Source organism: Schistocerca piceifrons, chromosome 3, assembly GCF_021461385.2.
Source record: "Schistocerca piceifrons isolate TAMUIC-IGC-003096 chromosome 3, iqSchPice1.1, whole genome shotgun sequence".
NCBI classification, from domain to species: Eukaryota; Metazoa; Arthropoda; class Insecta; order Orthoptera; family Acrididae; genus Schistocerca; species Schistocerca piceifrons.
The window spans coordinates 772,045,265-772,052,555 of NC_060140.1; positions in this window are offsets into that span (position 1 = coordinate 772,045,265).

Below are 7,291 nucleotides of genomic sequence, written 5' to 3' on the forward strand. Positions count from 1 at the left end.
GTCTGATTGTTTCAGAGAGTTCATCATTGGTCATAGTCGTGGGCACGTCATATAATATTGCAAGAGGGTTTCTTTTCCTCGGTGGTTCGCATTTGACCACCGAGTTCAGCTTCTGATTGTTCAGCAGTTTGTTTTTGTCCTGTTCAGAGGCAACTTCGACAATGACGGAGTTCCTACTTGATTTTATTTTTTTTATTTTAATTTTGTCTTTCATGGGATCTATGTTTTTTGTGAAAAGTTCCTGAATTTTCCTTACGCTGGTGTCCTGACCAGGCAGTGTCCTAAGGAAGACTGCTGTGTCTGGTGTCTTTGTCACTTTATCGATTGTGTCTCTCGTTGTGTTTGGCTTTGTGGGCGCTTGCGCGGCCACGGCCGCCCACGTCTTTGCCGCTTGCCTCCTTAGTCTATGATTTTCTTTTTCCAATTCTTCTACTCTGCCTTCAAGTTTAGCGTGGGCAATGGCCCATGCTGCCAATTCGTTTTTAATGATGGCAAGTCCAGCTTGACTTATTTTCCCGCTCTTTATGTGTTGCTCCATGAGCAACGTGATTCTTGAGTGTCTTTGTAGCACAGACTCATTCTCTGCCTGTCCCAGCTCGTCCTGGGGAGAGGGATCAGGCGCAGCGGAAGCCCGTCGACGCGCACACGAATCACTCGTCTCTTGGTCAGCCATGATTGATTTGACGAGTGAAAAAGGTTGGGAGCCCGTCTCTTGCCCCGGACCGGCTCCTCTGGCATGGGGGGAGCTGGGAGGGGGGGGGGGGAGACTTCTGCAGCTCGCCCACCGACCTCGCCCCTAGGTCAAGGGCACTTCCGAGCTGCCGGGTACAACGCACCGTCGCCAGTGCACTGGTCCCCCTTGGTGACCCCGTCATCGACGATTTCACGCGACGCTCCTCGGCAACTGCACCCCGCACTCTGGAGAGGCGGATGCACCTCTCGTCCTTCGCCGCCTACTTGCCCGAGTTTCCACCTCTTGGCCAAGGACCCACTCCTACTCAGGTGGCGGGCCGGTCCCCCAGACGTCCGGCGGTCTGGACCCATCTAACCTGGCCCAAGCGATGTCACCACCTCCTGGGTTTGGCAGAACACGCCCCGGTTACCCAGGGGCGCGGCGAAGCGCCCTTGCTGACTCGCGCCGCGATCCCACGCCGACAAACGAGATCGCCGGCATGCAGAGCACGTGCTGGTCTGTGCCCTGCGAACAGAAGGGACTGATGTTCGGTCCATCAACACAGCTCCCCCTGTGCCACGCACCCTTCGCTTTCGCATCGGGTTGGGTCGCAGCTCTCCCTTTTGTCGCAAGGCAAAATGCCAAGCTTAACATCTGGCACCACGGGAAGGCGGAAAGAGCCACTTGGGAAGGAGAGGCTATAGGAGACGCGTGCTTCCCCTGTGAGGACTGCCGCGGCACACCCGACTGGAAGCGATACGCCCCAGTGCGAGCTTCCGTGCCTTACGGCGCGCCGACAACGGGCGGGCCCGTGCCGAGCGCACCGTCAAGCGACCGACCTCACGCCTAGTAGTTATAACTAATTAAACCTAACTAATCTAAGGACATCACACACATCCATGCCTGAGGCAGGATTCGAACCTGCAACCGTAGCGGTCTCGCGGTTCCAGACTGTAGCGTCTAGAACCGCACGGCCGCTCCGGCCGCCTAAATTGAATGAAATGAGCAGTGTAACCAATATGGAATATAAACTGAGAATAAATCGAAAAAAGACAAAACTAATGAGAAGTATTAGAAACAAAAACAGCTAGAAGCATACCATCAAAATTGTTGATCACAAAGTAGACCAAGTTAAGGAATTCCACCTGCCTAGAAGCAAAATAAACGGTGACGGACGGAGCGAGGAGGGCAACAAAGGCAGACTAGCACTGGCCAAAGGGCCACTTCTGGCCAATAGAAGCCTGCTAGTAGCAAACATAGGCCTTAATCTGAGGAAGAATTTCCTGAGAATGTACGTCTGGAGCACAGCATTGTATGGTATTGAATCATGGACAGTGGGAAACCCGGAACAGAGAAGAGTTGAAGAGCTTGGGTGGTGCTACAGAAGAATATTGAATATTAGATAATGAATGAGGAGGTTGCCGACAGAGTCGCCGAAGGAAGGAGAATATGGAAGACACTGACAAAAAGAAGGGACAGGATGACAGGATGTATGTTAAGACAACAGGGAATAACCACTATGGTACTAGACAGAGCTGCAGGGAGTAAAAGCTGTAGAGGAAGACAGAGATTGGAATACATCCAACAAATAATTGAGGACGTAGGGAGCAAGTGCTACTCTGAGATGAAGAGGTTATCGTAGGACAGGAATTCGTGGCGGGCCGCATCAAGCCAAACAGAAGACTGATGATTCCCCCCTAGCCCCCCTCCCCCCACCTCTCGTACCCCTGCAAAAAACGACAAATACATGGAATACTTGCCAAAATAAGATACTAGACTGATCGAAAATTTTTCAGTGTGTCCTACTTTCTAATCCTGTTGGAGTAAAAAAAAAACGTTTCAGATCCTTGCGTAACACAATACTGAACAGTTTAGTTGCGTAACAATAGGGGCGAAACTGCAGTTACCTGCGTGGCAGTGCACTGAGCTGTTGCAAGAAGCTCTCGTCTATGTTTTAGTGTGCAGAGAGATTACAAAGGAGACCACGAGACTGCGCTGTTAACAAATCTAAAGGAAGATCTTCTTAAAAGATTACTGCCAAGGCTGCAGGTACAAATCGCTTTTAACCTCGAGCTTGAGATGACTCTACCAACGTAGCTCATAACGATAACGTAGAACATACATAAGGGTTACCCGCTAATCTAGTCGCATTATTTTTCTGCCTAGTCTCGAATTTAGTCGCATTAATTTCCTATTCTGAAGGTGGCAGGCGTAAAATACAGGGAGCGAAAGGCTATTTACAATTTGTACAGAAACCAGATGGCAATTACAAGAGTCGAAGGACATGAAAGGGAAGCAGTGGTTGGGAAGGGAGTGAGGCAGGGTTGTAGCCTCTCCCCGATGTTATTCAATCTGTATATTGAGCAAGCAGTGAAGGAAACAAAAGAAAAATTCAGAGTAGGAATTAAAATCCATGGAGAAGAAATAAAAACTTTGAGGTTCGCCGATGACATTGTAATTCTGTCAGAGACAGCAAAGGACTTAGAAGAGCAGTTGAACGGAATGGATTGTGTCTTGAAAGGAGGATATAAGCTGAACATCAACAAAAGCAAAACGAGAATAATGGAATGTAGTCGAATTAAATCGGGTGATGCTGAGGGAATTAGATTAGGAAATGAGACCCTTAAAGTAGTGAAGGAGTTTTGCTATTTGGGGAGCAAAATAACTGATGATGGTCGAAGTAGAGAGGATATAAAATGTAGACGCAATGGGAAGGAAAGCGTTTCTGAAGAAGAGAAATCTGTTAACATCGAGTATAGATTTAAGTGTCAGGAAGTCGTTTCTGAAAGTATTTGTATGGAGTGTAACCATGTATGGAAGTGAAACATGGACGATAAGTAGTTTAGACAAGAAGAGAATAGAAGCATTTAGTATTGGAGGGGAGCGTGGAGGGTAAAAATCGTAGAGGGAGACCAAGAGATGAATACACTAAACAGATACAGAAGGATGTAGGTTGCAGTAGGTACTGGGAGATGAAGAAGCTTGCACAGGATAGAGTAGCATGGAGAGCTGCATCAAACCAGTCTCAGGACTGAAGACCACAACAACAACAACAATTTCCTATCTGTTTCTAGAAGAATCTTTTTTGTAAGCGTCACCCAACATATTCACAAAATTGTTGCTAATGTATTCATTTTCATTACAAGGTTTAGAAAGGTTTCGCTTACATACAATGCTGTGCTCCAAACCTACAGTCTCAGAAATTTCTTCCTCAAGTTAAGGCTTATGATACTAGTGGACTTCTCTTGGCCAGCAATACCCTTTCTGCTTTTGATGTCCTCCTTGCTCTGGCTGCCTAGATAGTAGAAGTCCTTAGCTTCATCTACTTCGTGACCATCAATCCTGATGTTAAGTTTCTCGCTATTTTCATTTCTGATACTTCCCATTACTTTTGTCTTTCTTCGATTTACTCTCAATCCATATTCTGTACTTTCTAGACTGTTCATTCCATTCATCAGATCACTTTCACTCAGGATAGCAATGTCATCAGCGAATCTCAATTCTACCCATCTAAATTTCAGTATTCTTATTTAAAAAGATATTTCAAAAGTTTCTATCCTTTTCATATTTGCAGTGTTGATCGTCCACATTTCACTTCCATGTAGGACAACATTTTAAACAAATACATTCAGAAAAGGCTACCTGTCACTTAAATTACTATTTAGTGTTATGAAATTTTTATTTTTCACAAATGCTTTTTCTTGCTATTGCCTTAATATTTTTTTCTATATATTTTCTTTGCTTCTGTCGTAGTCAGCGATCTTGCTGCCCAAATTACAAGACACGACTTACTTTCTGATTTCTTAATTTAATATTCATCACATAATTTGACTGAACCTCATTACTGTTATTTTACGTTCGTTGTTTATTTTACAACTTTGTTTTTCAAGAGACTGTCAGTTCCATTCAACTGATCTTCCGAACTTGCCATCTCTAATAATATTACAACGTCTTTCGTAAATCTAAATATTTTTCTTTCTTTCCCAGAACTTCAATTTCTCATCCAAATCTCTCCTCACTTTCTTTTGCGGCTTGCTCAATATACAGATTAAATACCATCATGACTAGCTACAACAGACTCCATTCCTTCTCAGCTGCTACCTCCGTTTCATTACCTTTTGCAATGTGAATACATATTTTTCATTGTCCTTTTAAGTAATTAGTCATGTACAAGGAACAAGAGTATTTGAATATTATCCAAGAATTTCCTGTCCATGAATCTTAGATATATAGTAGTTACAACGGTATAAGTATTTCGTTTAGCTTTTGTGATGAGTAGTCTCTGTAGAATTAATCAGGCAGAATAAAAGGTCAATGAACGTGGTTCCTGGCTGGATGACAGTTGCCTATTAATGGCCCACAGCGGTACTGAAGATGACTGGACCTTGGTTCACTTCCGTATTTCCGAGAAAGATTCACAATCAAGCCTAATCTTTTGTCGCACGTTTCAAAAACACAGTGATGGAATGGTTCCCATCCACGTGCTCTGTTCATTATTCAGTCACTGTCATCACAGTGGTGTCATGGTTACACTACCATCTGAAGGAAATTTCCAGTTTCAAAGTATGTTATAGTTAAAACGAGGTCCGTTATGGACTTCCTGTGAGATTACAACTGTGTGCCGGAGCGGGATACGAACTTGGGACCATTGTCTCCTTCCGTTGCAAGTAGTTTACCGACGAAGCTATCCAAGCACAACTTATGACCTGTCGTCACAGCTCGAGGGATGGGAGCGCGGAGGGATGGGAAGAGGGGGGGAGGGTGGAATCGTGCTTGAATTGACCAGTCGGTAGAGAAGTTTTCCGCAAAAGTCAAAGATTCCAGGCTAAAGTCCTGGCCCAATTTTAATGTGTCAGCAAGTTTCAAATCAGCGCCCACTCCATTCAGAGTAAAACTTCATTCTGAAGAAGACCATTATATTCTGACGTAGGGAATTTTTCTTCCTTGTCTTTTTCATTTCTTAATTCAAGCAAACCAGTCAAGAAGAAGAATAAACAGAGACGTACATTTGGGTTCAATGCCCCGACGATGAGGGGGTCATTGGAGACAAGCACGACTCAGGCAAGAAAGATCTTTAGCTTTCTTATTCATCGGTTCCGGAAAACCAAGGTAATCCTAAGTCTGGATGGCCAGATAGGAAATTGAACATGAGCCTGCCAAGTGCGATGCTACTGTCGTCAACCACTGCATCGCCTCACTTGATTGGGTTAGGCGAACTGTCCAGAAAAGTGCTGTATAGCTGTCAGCGTATTCATGGTACTGTTTAGATTGAATCGATGACCTCGTCTAAGACATACGCAAGATTATATATGACTGGAAGTTTTGACGTTGAGGGATACAGTTCTCTCTAACGTCGGAATAAAAATCTTGATTTGTTAACATTAGCAAAACAAAGTCGACAGTCAACATCGTAAACAGTGACAAAATTTGATTCTGTTATTTTGCCTTTCACGGAGGTGAACAAAGATTGACCTTGGTTAATGTTGTGGCGTAACAAGCTAGCTACGCCACACTGAGAAGGGAGCCGAAAGAAAGGCACACGTACACACACGCCGACTGGCGTCAAGTCTGGAACAGGATACGTTATGACTGCTATAAAGAAAATACGTAGCTTTGGAATATACTTAACTTTTAATCACTCCTTGTGATACATCTCTCTTGACTATACAAATGAGACTCGTAAGATACATGCACTGTTACAATTGGCGCCTTGCTAGGTCGTAGCCATCGACTTAGCAGAAGGCTATTCTAACTGTCTCTCGGCAAATGAGAGGAAAGCTTCGTCCGTATTGTCGCTAGCAATGTCGTCCGTATAACTGGGCCGAGTGCTAGTCCGTATCTCGAGACCTGCCTTGTGGTGGCGCTCGGTCTGCGATCACCCAGTGGCGACACGCGTGTCCGACATGTACTAAATGGACCGCGGCCGATTTAAGCTACCACCTAGCAAGTGTGGTGTCTGGCGGTGACACCACAGTTAACCTTCGTGAGAACTGGCGTCATCGTAAGATCGTGCCTGTTTACAGGATGGTCAGATCGGCCAGTACAGTGGTTTCTCTCTCTTCTCAAAAGTGAATGTAGTCAATGTTTGATACTTCTGAAAACTACTGAGCCTGCCTACAAAGTGTTGAAGAACAAATTTTTCAAAGAGTGGTGTAATAAAGTGGTGCCTTTGTTGATTAGAAAAAAGTAATTTGAGGATATAACAGCATGTTTACCAAAAAAATAGGACATGTACATTATTTGATAAACGCCATCGGAGCTAATCTCGTAAAAACTGACTCCTTGTCGCGTATTTTCCAGATCTGAATCTTTGTCGGCCTGTGGCAGGAAGAGCCTTTCTTTTATTTCGTTCACAGCTCACAGTATTTCAAATTATTTGTCATTGTCAATCACTCTTATTTGCAAGCACACAGCCAACATCGTCAAAGCATGGTTCTTTTTTTTTGTGCTCCATCCGTCACTATATAATTCAGCAGTCTGTCGCCCCTACAGGCTTCCTTCTTCATGTATTGTGTCATGTGAAAATTGAGTTTCTTCTCGAAGGAAAAACAAGAAAAAGACACGCGAGTATGTTCCTTCCATAGCTATTTATATATAGCTCACATTATCGTGCCGCTC